The 15,057-nt window shown below is 42.5% G+C and overlaps 1 protein-coding gene across 8 annotated transcripts in view; it reads left to right on the top strand.

Annotated features, from left to right (window-relative positions):
* Positions 1 to 15,057, top strand: part of WDR26 (WD repeat domain 26) — a 2,773,460-nt gene that overhangs the window by 2,388,346 nt on the left and 370,057 nt on the right. The gene's annotated exons all lie outside the window — the stretch shown is intronic.

The raw sequence follows: 15,057 nt of genomic DNA, 5'->3' as shown, positions 1-15,057 counted from the left end.
CGAGTCAGAGCCGAGGATCGGCTCTGAACCCAAACAGCAAGAAGGAAGGCGAGATGAAGACAACTAACATGGAACGTTATGGTAGGTACATAACTTCTTTTTTTGTTAAATAAGTTAGTGCAGTGCAGCCATTAAAATGTTTCTGCCTGCAGGCTGTAGCTGTTAAATAAGTAAATAACGTAAAGAAGTTTTGTTGCCTGGAGCCAGGGGAAGAAATGTGCTGTCAGCCCGGTCTGCAGAAGCTGACGTCATCATGCACGTGATGACGTCAGGGGTAAAAAAAACAAAAAAAAAAACAGGAACTTTGGAAATTAAAGGGGCCACGCGGGAATTCGTGGCACCCCAGTATTTTGCCCTCAAAACTGCTATTTACCGAGCAATTCGGTACGGTTGAGAGGTATGCTTGTTAGGCTTCCATTCAAATGAAAAACTTCTGATAGAGACCCAAATGTGTTGCTGGCTTGATGTTTAGTAGTAATACAGTAATAGGTTCATAGGTAGGTACTAGGCTATTGGCCCTAGGGCCTATATAAGCCGAGCCAAAAAGGTACCCTGGCTTTCGCCACCCAAGAAAATTATTTTCCTGTGCTCCTGTCGAGCAGAGCCACAGAAGTGATCCCTGGAGTGAATTTCCTGTCTCCCATCCAGTCATCAATATTTTTCTTGAAGAGTGCTAATGAGGAGCTTTGTTTGCTATAGATAGGTAGTTTGTTCCAGAGTATGGAAAGTATCTGGGACAGGAATCTATCCCTCCACCATGTTCTGTTTATTGTGGTGACAAAGTTTAGGTCCCTAGAGCGTGTAGCTCGGAAGGATTGGAATTTCTTTAAGTGGAACATGTCCAACAGCTCTGGGTTTGACATAGCTTTGTATGTTAGGCAGAGATCACCTCTGAGTAGGCGATATGCAACGGAGTAAAGCTGGAGTTTTTTGAGACGGTCTACATAAGGCATCTGTTTGAGGCCGGTAATCCTCTGTGAGGTATTTCTGCAGCCTTTCCAGTTGTAGATTTCTTGTGAGGTACATACCAAAAGGGGCGCTGTATTCTATAGTGGGTCTAATGAGTGACAAGTAGAGGGGAACAATTACCTCTTTTTTCCTGGATGCGAAACCTTTTGTGATGAGGTGTGCCATGTAGAAGGGTTTCCTGACTACTGTGGCAGTGTGATTATCAAAGGAGAGACTACTGTCCACCTGTCTCCTAAGGTCTCTTATCACACTTTCGGTGTTAAGTAGACTGCCGCCTATGTGGTATTTCATGGGTACAGAGTTTTTACCATAAGGGATGACAGTGCACTTTTTGGCTTTGAGCTTGAGGCCATGGCTTTCACACAATGTTTCTTTTCTTCATATGTGAGCTTTTGGATAGGGATTAAAAGGAGTTAAAAACTCTTGAGAAAAGCTCTGTGTGGTGGGTAGAAATTATGCCAAATTCTTGGAGACTGTGTTCTGCTTAAGAGTCTTTTTTCTCCATCAGTTCTTTGGGCAGTTTGTAAGGAGTCTGTTGCTGCATGCAGTATTGTAAGTTTCACATGGATGGTGTTGAGAGCTTTTCCTCTTATTTTGAGTCATGAAGAGTGATCGTAGTTCCTAAATCCAATTTCTGCAGTTATCCAATTGTTGTTTATGCAGTGCCACAGAATTCAGTGGCAGATACTTTAGTTCAGCGTATGTGTCTGTCTCTGACATATATATATATATATATATATATATATATATATATATATATATATATATGGTATGTACGTGTTTGCTTGTGTGTATATTAAAAAAATATATGTATACACCACCTGTGTTTATGCATTTTTCAAAGAATTAATATTTATGTACACACACATATGCACATCTATTTATATGTGTGTATATATATATATATATATATATATATATATATATATATATAGTGTTTGGGTTATTGTACAAGTGCGTATGCATATATATATATATATATATATATATATATATATATATATATACACACATATACATATATACAAATGTGCAAAACCTGTATATGTGTATAGTTGTTTGGAAACCAGGAAAGCTGTAACCGAAATGTCACCATTCTCCGTAACAGAGCTAGTGAAAGGTGTATTTTGTGTTTTGGCTTTTTTAATAAGTGGTTGTCACTGCAGACCATTAACAAAGTTTGATTCTGAACTAAAGGAACATGATTCCACTGTTTGGAATTTTGCCCTTAGGGGTGAGGAGCTGGAGACCCACATGGATGGGATTTTCTGAAATCACAGTGGACTTTTTGAAACCAATCTGTTGCATGTAGAGAGCAGAATTCTGTATAACAATATATGCATTTTTGGTCTTCCAGAACATTGAGGGTAATGGTTACACATCTGCAAGATTTCTGCTTATTTGTAGTTTAACAAAGTGGGTGGGCAGGTACAAGACCCTTAGTCACTACTAGGGCCATGTGGCAGATATAAAAGAACAAGGAAAAAAACATTTGTACTAATAGTTTTCTGTTTGGGACAGTACCCTTTCTGTAAGCATTTTGAAGGTGACAAGAACACTGAGCAGTTGAGTGGCCTGGCAGTGATGGGAAGTCGCGTTTGTCCATTTAATGGACATAACAGTAATAATCTATTACTTTTGTTAGATGAATAAATCTGAATATTTCATTTTCAGTGGTTTGCAGTAATGCATTCCAGACTGCAGTAGTAAGTAAAGTATTGTCAAGTCTTAGTTCCTCACAGCTAACAATCAGTTGCCACCCGCTCCTGTACTTGTTCACCAGGTCTCCTGAACCCACCTTAAACTCCCCAGGCTCTCCCTGACTCATGTCCAAGGTCATTGAGGAGCTTGATTATGCTTGTGCAGTCATACTTCTCCTGAAGAGCATGCCTCAACCTACTGCCCCCCACTGTAGCCTTGCTTGCTCCACTATGGCTGCCTTTGCGCGCTGGTTTCTGAGCATGAAATACCTCCTGACCAAGCAGCACGCTTGCTTGTAGCTTGGAGCTCACCTAACTTTTAATGCTGTGTTATTACAACAAGCCAGGCTTGCCTACCTGTTTCGCAGTTAACAGTTCAGAGGCATCATAAGGAGCGTTTACCAGGGTAGCACTTCTGAACATAAATGTGATTAGGATGATGATTACATTTTTCAAGGGTGTTGATGCACTCAAGGATGATTGTAGTGGGATAATGTTGCAATATTGTATGAGATCTGTCTGTATCTCTCTGTGTACAGAACCATTCCAGTCATGAAGCAAACACCAGGGTGTCTTTATGGTCCTTACTCTCCCCTTCCAGCTCAGACCTGATTATTGTGAGTCTTCATAATACTATCAAGCAGCTGTTTGTCAGCTATAAGTCAAGCATTGCATTTGTCATTGTAAAGCCCTTGTGCAGTTGAATTCCTTCATTCATTCAGCCTGAAGCCTCTTGGGAGGCTGTGGTTGAATAGTTCTGTTGGATCCAATAGTTACGTTTTTTGCTGTTAGAGGCATCCTGGGATATTATTGGGGCCAATCAATACAATGTTTTTGGGCTTGGAGAGTACCTTGAGGACTAGTTCCCTAGTGATAGTTGAGGGAGATGTGGTTGTTGGCATTTCCTGAAGGAGTGCCTGTGGGAGAGAGAGGATTAAAATTGGAGCTAAATTTATCAGCCACTTGATTTGCTATATCTTCCTGCTCAGTACAGGTGGCTTCATTTGCAGTTGGTTTAGTATAATGTCATGTGTTGCCTTATAAGGTTGCAGACACATTTGAAGAAAGCTTTGTGACTGTCCTTCACATGAGATGTTAGTTTTTACCTCAGATTTGTCTTTGGTAGACTTGATAAGCCATAGAGTTGATTGTTTAGGCTGATGAGGGAGTTTTTTTTCGCCTTGACAGGCATTGGACTTCCTAATTTTCATCATCATGATTTTCTTCCATTTGTTGTACAACCAATTAATGTTTCGATTCCATCAGGGTGTCTTGTTTTTGAGTTAGTCCTGCACTTCTTACGGGAGGGTGCAGCAGTCTCTATGCAGGTGGTGTTATAATTATGCAGGATTTCTGTGTACAATTCTGCATAGGCATCAGTAGTCTGAGTTGGGGGGGGGGGGCTTGGAATTTTGTCAGAATGTCACTTTATAGTAAAAAGTTTGTCTTGGAATAATTCCTGAATGTTCCAGGGTTAGCTGGGGTTCTGCATTACATAATTATTTCAAAGACAACTGCTTTATTGTCTGACTTGACTAATGACACTACACTGGCAGTGGTGCACCATTCTCTGTGAGGACCAAGTCAGATATGTTTGCGCCTCTAGGAGGCTTACATACTAATAGGATGTTTGTGTTTATAATACCCAGGAATCTCTGGGCATGCATGTTAAGGGTTGTTTAGGATTTCCATTCTGTAATAAGTTAGTCACCCATGAATATTGTGTTGAGTTGAATGGGGAATGTCTCCAAAAGTGTTATGGGTTTCTTGGGTCATGGAAGGGGACCTGTAGCTTGCAGGAATATGATATGGAACTTTTCCTTTTGTAATTTGGATGTGAAGATGCTCAAGACCGTCATACTCCTTGACCATCCTTGAGGTGTGTATGTTTTTGCTGTAAATTGAGACACCTCCATCTTTCATCCCTTTCTGTGCAATGCATGGTCTAAATGTGTGGAAGGCAATGTAGCTACACACTGCTGAAGTGATCTGCAGCTTTAAAACAAGTTTCAGTAATTGCACAAACCTCTGCATTCTCCAAGGTGATGAGAGCCTGCAGGTGGTGGAGTTTCTTGTTTAGACTCCTGTCATTGAGCAGTAACACCTTTTCATGTTCTTGTATCATTTTTGCTGTGTCGAAAAGTTTATCAGATTGGCAGTGCCTAAAAAAGGCACTGTGGGGAGGACAAGATTTTGACCAATATATATGAAAGCCTGAATGGAACAGGTGCAGACCATCCCTGGCAAAGCACCATGATCCGTCTACCGTATCTTCCCAGGCTGACAAATATTGAACCTCCTTCAAATGATGCCAAACCAAGACAGTTGTTATTCCATTATCTTCTGTTTATTTTGTGGCATCATCCTTGGAGAAGATAGAGTGTTGCTCATTTCTAGGCTCATACCTACCAAGGAGAGTGTCCGAGACCTCTGTCATGTCTTATAGTCTAGGGAGGTACTTCTCTGGTTGTTTACACCCGCATAGACTATGACTGAGTCATACTGGCAGTTATGATTCAGTGACGCGAGTGCATGGATCATCTGTTGGATCCTAGCCGCAGATAAGCAACTGACTGACGCGGTCCTTACTCATTCTGGTGAGTGGGACATCTGTGCGTCTCACAATGGAATTCTCTATGACCAAAATATTCAGTTTTGTGGTTGTTTGCTTTACAGGCTTATATGTTGAGATGCCAAGAGATGTGACTGTGTCATGGTAGGTGTTTTTGTAGAGTGCGTTTGAGGTCACTGAGGATATTTAGTGTGGGTGCAGCATCTAGGAGACCTTTGAGGTTTAGGGAAGCTAATTTGAGACCTTCTGCATATGTGGGTCTGTGCATCTGATACAACGTATGTATGGTGGGGCTAGTGTATATGTTTCTGACAACCTGTTTGGTATTATACTTGTATGTGAGTGCCTTGCCTCCAGTGACATTGTATAACTACCCCTCTTGCATACTTTATCAGTTTAAAGTGTAGGTGGTTGTCAGTAAACAAGACAATTTCCACATTTCCTTAGGACATGCATATTCACCAGAGTGGCTGCAAAGATAGTAGAGAAATGCATATCTATAACTCCAGATTCTTATTTCACTAGGGGGGATGGTATGTGAGGGGTTTTAGTGTTGGCTAGCTTGGGAACTGTACGAGTGTAGACTTCTGTCAGTACTATCTATAAGACCAGGCTTGGGGGGGGGGGGGGGGGGCTGCTCTTCAGAGTAGTTGCTCTGTGTGTACCGAAGACTTTTGGGATTTTAAATAGTTTTATAGGTAAATTTTTTATTCTTATTGCTTGTGTTTGTACAGGGCAGTGTCAACCACAATTGAATGACAAGCAGCATCTCAGAAATGCAACAACTTTATACAAAGAAGTGCAACTAACTCTGGGCAAAACTGCAATCCAAATTGTAGCTTGCTACAGATCCCCCACCATGCCCCAGGATTCCCACTCCTCCTTTCTTGATGTACTGGAAAATATTAGGGTTCAACCAAACACCCTAATAATGGGCAACTTCAATTACCCCACCATTAACTGGGAAAACTACTCGTGTACCAACTCCTTAGCTCAACGCTTTCTGGAATTCATAAACTCCAATGTCATTACCAACATGAGTGACCGGTGTTCCACACCTGAAGTCAACTCCTCGTTGGTCCGATCTGACCATAAGCTAATCACCCTTGATATCCACATCCCGCCCCCACCCCCATTAAGGAAACCACAGTAAAAAAATTCTCCAAAGCCAACTTCATGCTTCTTAAGACAGAAGTGGTGAACTTCATGACACCCATGCAGATGGACAGTACAGTTACAACTGCTGAATCCTACACAAATGCTCTCTATAAGCACTTACACGAGTGCATGGATCGTGCTATCCCAAACAGAACCAAGATGCTATCCTCCAAAAAAAGAAAGCCAATCTGGTGGTCCCCTGCCATAAACCATACTGTACAACAGAATGAAGAAACTGTTGCAAAAGAGAGTAAAATCCTATGAGTGGAGGAGCTCCCCTGGTCAGCCTCAGTAAGAAGCTGAGATCCCTTATAAGATCCTCCAAAGCTAGCTACGAAAACAAAATCGCCACTAATTCCAAGGACAACCACAAAGCAATCTATAGCTATGTCAAGAATCTCGATGGCAGCACCCAGATCTGCTTTGAGTTACAGCACAAAGGCACGAAAATTACAGAACCAACTGATATTGCCAACATCCTGGCAGATAGGTTCAGTGCTAACTTTACCCCCCTCTCACCCCCTAAAGGGCCCATATCTATACAGGAAGAATGCAGAGTCCCTGTAATCACAACTACGCAGGTAAAAGCTGCACTCTCTAAAGCCAAAAACACAGCATCCATGGGATTGGACAACATCCCAGGCTGTGTTTTACATGAACTTCAGAACTAACTTGCTCCCCACTTAAGCACCATATTCAGTAATAGCCTCGCATCAGGCTTTGTGCCCACTGAATGGTGCACAGCAACAGTTATCCCACTCCACAAAGGGGGAACCTCCACTGATCCCGGGAACTATCAACCTATTAGCCTGACGAGCCTGGTCTGCAAGGCCATGGAACGTATCATCATGGAACTCATAAACAAAGACATTGGTAACCTCCAAACTCTGGATCCTACCCAGTTCGGGTTTGTGAAAGGCAGATCATGCCTCCTGAACCTGATCGACTTTGAAGCAGTCACCAAAGCTGTAGATGAGGGTAAGGTGGTTCACACAGCCTATCTTGACCTCGCCGAGGCTTTCGACAACCTCCCCCATTCTGGAATTATAGCTAAGCTCACTAAACTAGGTATAAATCCCTACGTCACAAGATGGGTTGCCAACTGGTTCACTGACAGAACCCACACTGTAAAAGTTGCAGACTGCAAATCTGACCTCAAAGCAGTGACAAGTGGAGTACCACAGGGTTCTGTCCTGGGACCTCTCCTGTTTGGTATCTACTTCTCTGAAGTACAGGCTAACACAGAAGGCCTCTGGCTAACGAAGTTCGCAGATGACTGCAAACTAGGAGCCATAGTCAAGTCCCCAAATGATGTGGACATACTTACAGAAGGGCCTCACTGAGACAGATGCCTGGTGTCAGAGCCATGGCCTCAAGCTCAATGCCAGAAAGTGCATTATCATCCCCTTTGGTCAAAACTCTGTACCCATGAACTACCACATAGGCAGCAATCTTCTTAACACCGAATGCGTGATACGAGAACTTGGGACCCAGGTGGAAAGTAGTCTCTCCTTTGATAGTCACACCGCCACAGTAGTTAGGAAGTCCTTCTACGTGGCACACCTAATCATAAAAGGGTTCTCATCCAGGAAAAAAAGAGGTCATTGTTCCCCTCTACTCGACACTCATTAGACCCATTATAGAGTACAATGCCTCTTTTGGAATGTACCTCACAAGACATCTGCAGCAGCTGGAAAGGCCACAGAAGTACCTCACAAAGAGGATTACTGGCCTCAAACAAATGCCCTACACTGACCGCCTCAAACATCTCCAGCTTTACTCCATAGCATATTGCCTACTCCGAGGTGATCTCTGCCGAACATATAAAGCTATGTCAAACCCAGAGCTGTTAGACATGCTACACCTAAAGAAATTCCAATCCCTCCGAGCTACACGCTCTAGGGACCTAAACCTTGTCACCACAATAAACAGAACATGCTGGAGGGATAGATTCCTATCCCAGAGACTTCCCATACTCTGGAACAGGCTACCCATCTATGTCAAGCAAAGGTCTTCATTAGCAGTCTTCAAGAAAAATCTTTGAGTGGATGGGAAATAGGAAATACACCCCCGGGGATCACTTCTGTGTCTCTTCTCGACAGTGGCACAGGAAAATAACTTTCTTGGGTGGCGTAAGCCAGGGAACCTTGTTGGCTAGGCTTACGTAGGCCCTTGGGCCGATAGCCTAGTACTACCTATGAACCTATAAGAGAAATTGACTAAACAAAATGTCCCCCAGACAAATTATGAAGTTACACTTAAGGTCCTCTGAAGTTGAAAATGAGATAAGACTACTCTCTGCTGCCCTTTTGTGATGGATGTGCTAGGTTTAAGAAGAAAACCGTTATAGTGAAGGCAGAAAGTTCTCCAGTATTACCTTTATGAAAAGAAGTGGAAGGTGTTGGATCAGATATCCCATAGTATTCATCATTTTCTGATATAAATTGCTAAGAAGCATGTGGAGGCTTGGACCCATCAGGAGAAGCGAGGGACTGGAGAAGATGCTTTCACCCCCTATCCGCAAAGACATAAGCTTTGTGGAGGTGGTTGTGCATCCAGGGCCCTGGCTCTTGTAACTGCTAAGTCCTCTGACACTGTTGTCCTAGTTCAAGAGAACTAAGTCTTAATGTTAAGGAGCAGGATTGTACTCAGAGTAGTGTCGCACGGCAGGGCCTTCCATCATTTTGAGGACCCTGAATTCCAAAGATCAGATCACTTTTTGTTGACCTTAAATAGCATCTGAAAGTCAAATACAAGGTGGCTGTTCGACCACAGAGTCCATACCTCTCAACCTCTTATAGCAAGAAATCTGGACAAAGCCATAAATAATAGGGGGACAAAGACACAAAAATGGGGACAATTTTTAAATATTGCTCTTACAAACCTGGAAAGTTGATAGAGTAACAGGTTTTGCATCAACATGAATTTTCTGAAGGGTATCAATTCTAAAACTCAAATGTCTGTCATTTTTATGACTTCACTTCTAAGTGAGTTGCCAGAAAAACAAAATTTTGTGAGGAAGAGACCAAAAATGTGAGGCAAAAATCTAGACAATCTGGACAGTTGATAGGTATGACATAGTCCCATCCAGTACAAACCAAAATTGCCCAAGGGCTTCCTTTACTGTTTTCTACCTGCAGGCCAGGTTGAATCAGCTGTCTACATCAAGAGTTGCTGCTCAGAAGAAGAGGTAGCTGTTCCCTGAGAGAGTATGAGTCATCAGATTCTGAAGAGGATAAGGAGGTGCACAGATCTCAAATCTTTCCCTTTAAATTATGATATGAACAGTGGTGTGTGACACCTTGTCTTCTATTCCTTTCCTGAAGGCGTCTCTTATGAGGAGATACTTTGTTTAATGAGGGAGTTTAAGGAGCTCTCATATATCCAGAAAAGTTTTTTTTTCTCTGAACATCTCAAATCTTCTGGCAGTTACTCCAGTGGTTGAGGCTTTTGAGAATGTTTTGTACACCAGGACCTACCGCCTTTCCGTTTTTATTGATTACAGAAACCTTTTAAGTACTTTAGCAGGATCTACTGTTCTATTACAGTGTCATAGGTGTTACTAAGTACAAGCTTTAAGTGAAGCTTTTCTCACCAGGCATCCACTGAAAAGTTTTTTTTTTTTGGTTGGACCTCCAAAGTCAGTAGATGGAAATAAAAAGGTAATTCCTGACCAGAATGCCCTTCAGAAGTCACTGGTAGATTAAGACTGTTGGACTGCTTTGAGAAGGCTTACACTTCAGCTACCCTGGTTGTAAATTGTCTGACTTGGGTGGTGGACATGGTTGAGATAATCACCCATGGGGAGGAGAAGGCAGAACTAGTCAGACCTGGCTAGAAAGCTATACAGGAGGACAGCCATGCATTTAAACGTGGTTCTGATGCTCTGGACGCAGCATCTAGGGCTTCTGCAGTTGGGTCTGAGATTGAGGCATGCTAAGCGGAAAGGTTACCACTCTTTGCCAGAGGATGAGGAAATGCAACTCCTTATGGCTCTGTTGGCAAGGAATTGCTTTTTGAACTCCACCCACCCAATAGATATTTAAATAACTGATGGAAAAGTTTAAAACTCATCCATACTCAAGTATAATAAGAACTGCAGTCTGTATCCATGTGACAGTCTGCAATAATCAGCTGTCCTCTTTGACATCTTTCCACTTCATTAAAAAATTAAAAAAAAAATAAAGGAGGTACATTTCCTCTGATCCCGGGGGAGGCATATTCAGGATAAGCGGAGAATTAAGTACTGTTTTAGGACACTGGGTAAGGAGGAGGAGGAAGAGAACAGAGTATTTTCTATTCTTTACTTGAGTCTTAGTACAGCTGCTCCTGGTCTTCCCTTTCCTGATTTTCCTCATCTTTGAGGTTTCGGAGAGGTTTTATTTTGCTTCACTTGCTTCTTTTAGTTTGGCACTAGCAGAAGGGCCAGTGTTTGGAACAGTGGCCTTATCTGTTTTTTTCTAGAGATAATACTGCAACATGTAATAGCACCGAAAGTTCCATAATGAGAAAAGGGCATGGGGTTTTATTCAAGGCTTCTTCTAATGTCCAGGAAGGAGGGACCTGCGAGGTCTATCCTGAATCTGTGAAAGACTAAAATTGCTGCCAACACCATGGTTTAGAGGGGTAAAGCTCTGGCAATTCATGTGACTCCCCTCTTTTCATCATTCTTGATGAGCTAATTCTTTGTTTTCTGTAAGCACTGCTTGATTTGTTTCTAAATTCAGAATATCTGCCTAAGTACTTCATCCATAAATTTGCTAGATCTATGTATTAGTTTCCCCTCAAGTGTTTGCCAGTGTTCTGTACAGACTCGGACAACTTGAGTGACATTTTTCAGGAAAAAGCACAACTGAAATATCTCCAATATTTAGTTGCATAATATTGCATATAGGACAACTAGTTTCCAGTGACAAGCACGGTCTACTTAGTTGCAAGCCAGATACTCCTGACAGTGATTGATATTCTCACTCCAATTGTCTAATCAATAAAAAAAGGGTCTGTTGCCATGGATATGAAATTTCCTACCGCCTCTGTTACTGGCTTGGTGGATATGGGCATCCTGAGGCAATGTAGAAATTGCCTCATGTTTACTGACAACCAGTTAATTCTCAAACAAACTGATGTGGTATATGAGAGATGTATTTGCACAATGTCACTGGAGGCAAAACTCTCGCATAAAAGTACTCCTAATGTCAGTAAGGTTGTCAGTAGTACACACGCTGCACCCATCACACAAAATTCAAAGCAGACTTATAGACCCGCATATGCTGAGCCACTTGCATGTAACCTTCCTAAACCACAAAGACCTCCTAGACAAAGTACACATAATAAATACCCTCCGCAGCCCCAAATGCACTCTTTCAAAACAACACCCACATCAACACACAGAGCTACATCTCATGGAGCCTCTACGTCTAGGCCCATAAACAAGTCACCACACAGTCCAACATTCTATTCATTGGAGACTCCCATCGTGAGACACACTGATATTCCTCTCACCAGGCTGAGTAAGGAGAAAGTTACGGTCATTTGCTTGTCAGAGGCTAGGATCCATCACATTACACATGCACTCAGGTCATTGGACCACGATTACCAATATGACTCAGTTGGGAGTAAATGACCCGAGACGTACCTCCCTAGACTATATGAAGAGAGGGACATCATGGAGAACTCAGAATATGTGTCTCAGGCTGGTATGAGCCTTGCATTGAGCAGCATTTTAGCTTCTCCAAGGATGATGCCACAATCCGAACAAAAAATAATCAACTTTAATAATTGGCTTAGTTTCTGGTGTCATTCTAAGGGGGTACAATATTTATCAGCATGGAAGGAGATGATTAACAGACCACACTGTTTTGCCAGGGATGGTCTGCACCTCTCCCCTTTAGGCTTTCAAATATTAGCTAAAACATTGTCTTCCCCCATAGTGCCTTTTGGCAATGCCAAACTGAAAGTACTTCTGACATAAATCAAAACCAAGAAAATCTAAAGGTATTGTTGCTTAATGCTAGGAGTCTAAACAAAAAACTCCACTCCCTAGAAGCACACTCTACCCTTGAGAATGCTAATTTCTGTGCGGTCACTGAGACATGGTTTAAAGCCGCAGAGAGCACACCAACAGTGCAGGGTTTTAATGCCTTCCACACATTTAGGCCAGCTACTTCACAGGCAGGGACTAAAGGTGGAGGTGTCTCTATTTACATCAAAAATAAATATACTTCAAGGCTGGTCAAACAGGGCAATGCACGTTAGCTGATCCATGTTCAAATCACCATAGGTAAAATCCAATACCACACCTTGCAAGCTATAGGTTCCCCTTTATGATCTAGGAAACCCACATCATGTGTTAAAACTTATTAGAAACACTAACCATCCAACCCAATACAATATTTATGGGTGACTTTAATTACCCCACTAATAACTGGGAATCCAATACGACACCAAATGTACATGCACAGATATTCCTGGATTTTTTAAACACAAACTCCCTGGGCCAGATAGTTAATACACCAACCAGGGGTGCAACCATACTGGATCTGGTCCTCACTAATATGGGAGACAGCTGAACACCCCTTTACTGTAATGCCTTCCCTGGTAAGGTCAGACCACAAATGGTCTCCTTTGAAGTAAAAAATAAAACCTGGACCCCCAGCTAAACCTGGAATATTCAAGGTAGACTAACCTCCTGCTATTAAGTGAGACGCTGGCAAAATTTCAAGTCCCCATAAACCCTGAGAACACTTCTACCTATGCAGAACTGTTCACAGAATCCCTGTACAAGCATGTTAATAGCTGCATAGATGCAGCTGTACCCATCAGGAATAAGTATAGAATAACTAAAAAAAAAAACCATCCTGGTGAAATCACAAAATCAATCGGCTGTGTAATAGGAGGAAGAAAATCATGGCAAAAATTAGGAGGTGGAGCACCCACCAGAATAAAAGCACTCATCAAACTTAACGAAATAACTCAGAGGACAAATAGTCTACTAAAGCCAAATTTGAGGTACGTTTGGCCTCCCAAGCCAAGGACAACCACAACGCATTCTTTAGCTATTTCTGCAACCTCAAGGGCAATACACAGTTGTGTGCAGAGCTCATTGTAAATGGAGCTACCTGTACTGAGCCAGAAGATATAGCAAACCTCCTGGCTGATAAATTAAGCTCCAACTTTACCCCTCTCTCCCGCTCAACCTTCCCTCAGGAAGTATCATCAAATGTAACTCCCCTACTATCACTAGGGAACAGGTCATTAGTGGTCTGTCTAAGACCAAGAACACTGCATCAGTGGGCACAGACAATATCCCAGAGTGCCTTCTTAATAGCATGATCTGTCACTGCCTCTGAAATTACTATTTAACTGTAACCTCCAAACAGGCTTCATGCCTCATGAATGGAGAAAGGCAACAGTCATCCCTCTGCACAAAGGTGGGTTATCTAAAGACCCTGGAAAGTGCAGACCCATACGTCTCACTAGTCTTTTATGTAAAGCCATGGAGATGATCAGTAGAGATATAGTAAACCTCCAGACACTGGCCCCAACCCAGTTTGGTTTCATCAAGGGCAGATCATGCCTACTCAACCTGGTGGACTTCTTTAGGAAGGTCACCAAAGCAATGGATGGAGGCAAAGTCATTCACACTGCCTACTTTGACCTGGCCAAAGCATTTGACACAATACCCCACTAGGGTATTGTTGACAAACTGAAGAGTTTAGGTACAAACTCATACGTCACCAGGTGGATAGCCAACTGGCTCACAGACAGGACCCAGTAAGTTAGAATTGGGAGCCCACCTCTACAAAGAGGCCATTCACAAGTGGAGTCCCTCCGGGATCAGTCCTTGGACCGCTCCTTTTTGGCATTTACTTCTCAGAAGTCAAGGCCAATGTCACTGGTCTCTGGCTGACTAAATTTGCAGATGATTGCAAATTAGGACCTGTCATTGACTCTCACACTGACACAGATGTTCTCCAGGAGGAGCTGACACAGACAAATAACTGGTGTCAGAGCCATGAGCAAAAACTGAATGCCAAGAAATGCATAATGCTATCCTTTGGGAAGTCATCCATCTCTGGTAACTATCGTATTGACAACACACCCCTTAGAGTTGACCCAGTAGTCAGGGATCTTGGGACTCATGTAGATGGTAATTTAGCCTTTGATCATCACGTGTCTTACAGTGGTGAGGAAATCATTCTACGTTGCACAACTTATAAATAAAGGTATGGCATCTAAGTGCAAGGAAGTCATTGTTCCACTCTATTTGGCATTCATCAAACCTATCGTTGAGTACAGTGCCCCCTTTGGTATGTACCTAACCAGGCGTGTCCAACAATTGGAAAAGAATACAGGGCGTAAGTAAAATGTCCTATACAGACTGCCTCAAGGCCCTGTCTCTGTATTTTGTCTCCTACAGGCTTTTGAGGGGAGATCTATGCCCGGCATATAGGGCATTGTCAGACCCCACTCTGATGGACCTCCTGCATATCCAGAAAACAAGCAGCACCAGAATTACCTGTTCTAAAGACTTAAACCTTGCCTGTGATATAAATAGTACCTGCAGGAGAGATAGGTATGTATCCCATAGACTACCCCGTCTGTGGAACAGGCTCCTCAGCCATGTGAAGCAGAGTTCCTCCCTAACCCAATTCAAGT

The sequence above is a fragment of the Protopterus annectens genome, chromosome 1.part2, assembly GCF_019279795.1.
Source record: "Protopterus annectens isolate FY-2018-M chromosome 1.part2, PAN1.0, whole genome shotgun sequence".
Classification (NCBI taxonomy): domain Eukaryota; kingdom Metazoa; phylum Chordata; order Ceratodontiformes; family Protopteridae; genus Protopterus; species Protopterus annectens.
The sequence above is the reverse complement of the archived record's forward strand: the minus strand, read 5'-3'. Positions and strand labels throughout refer to the sequence as shown.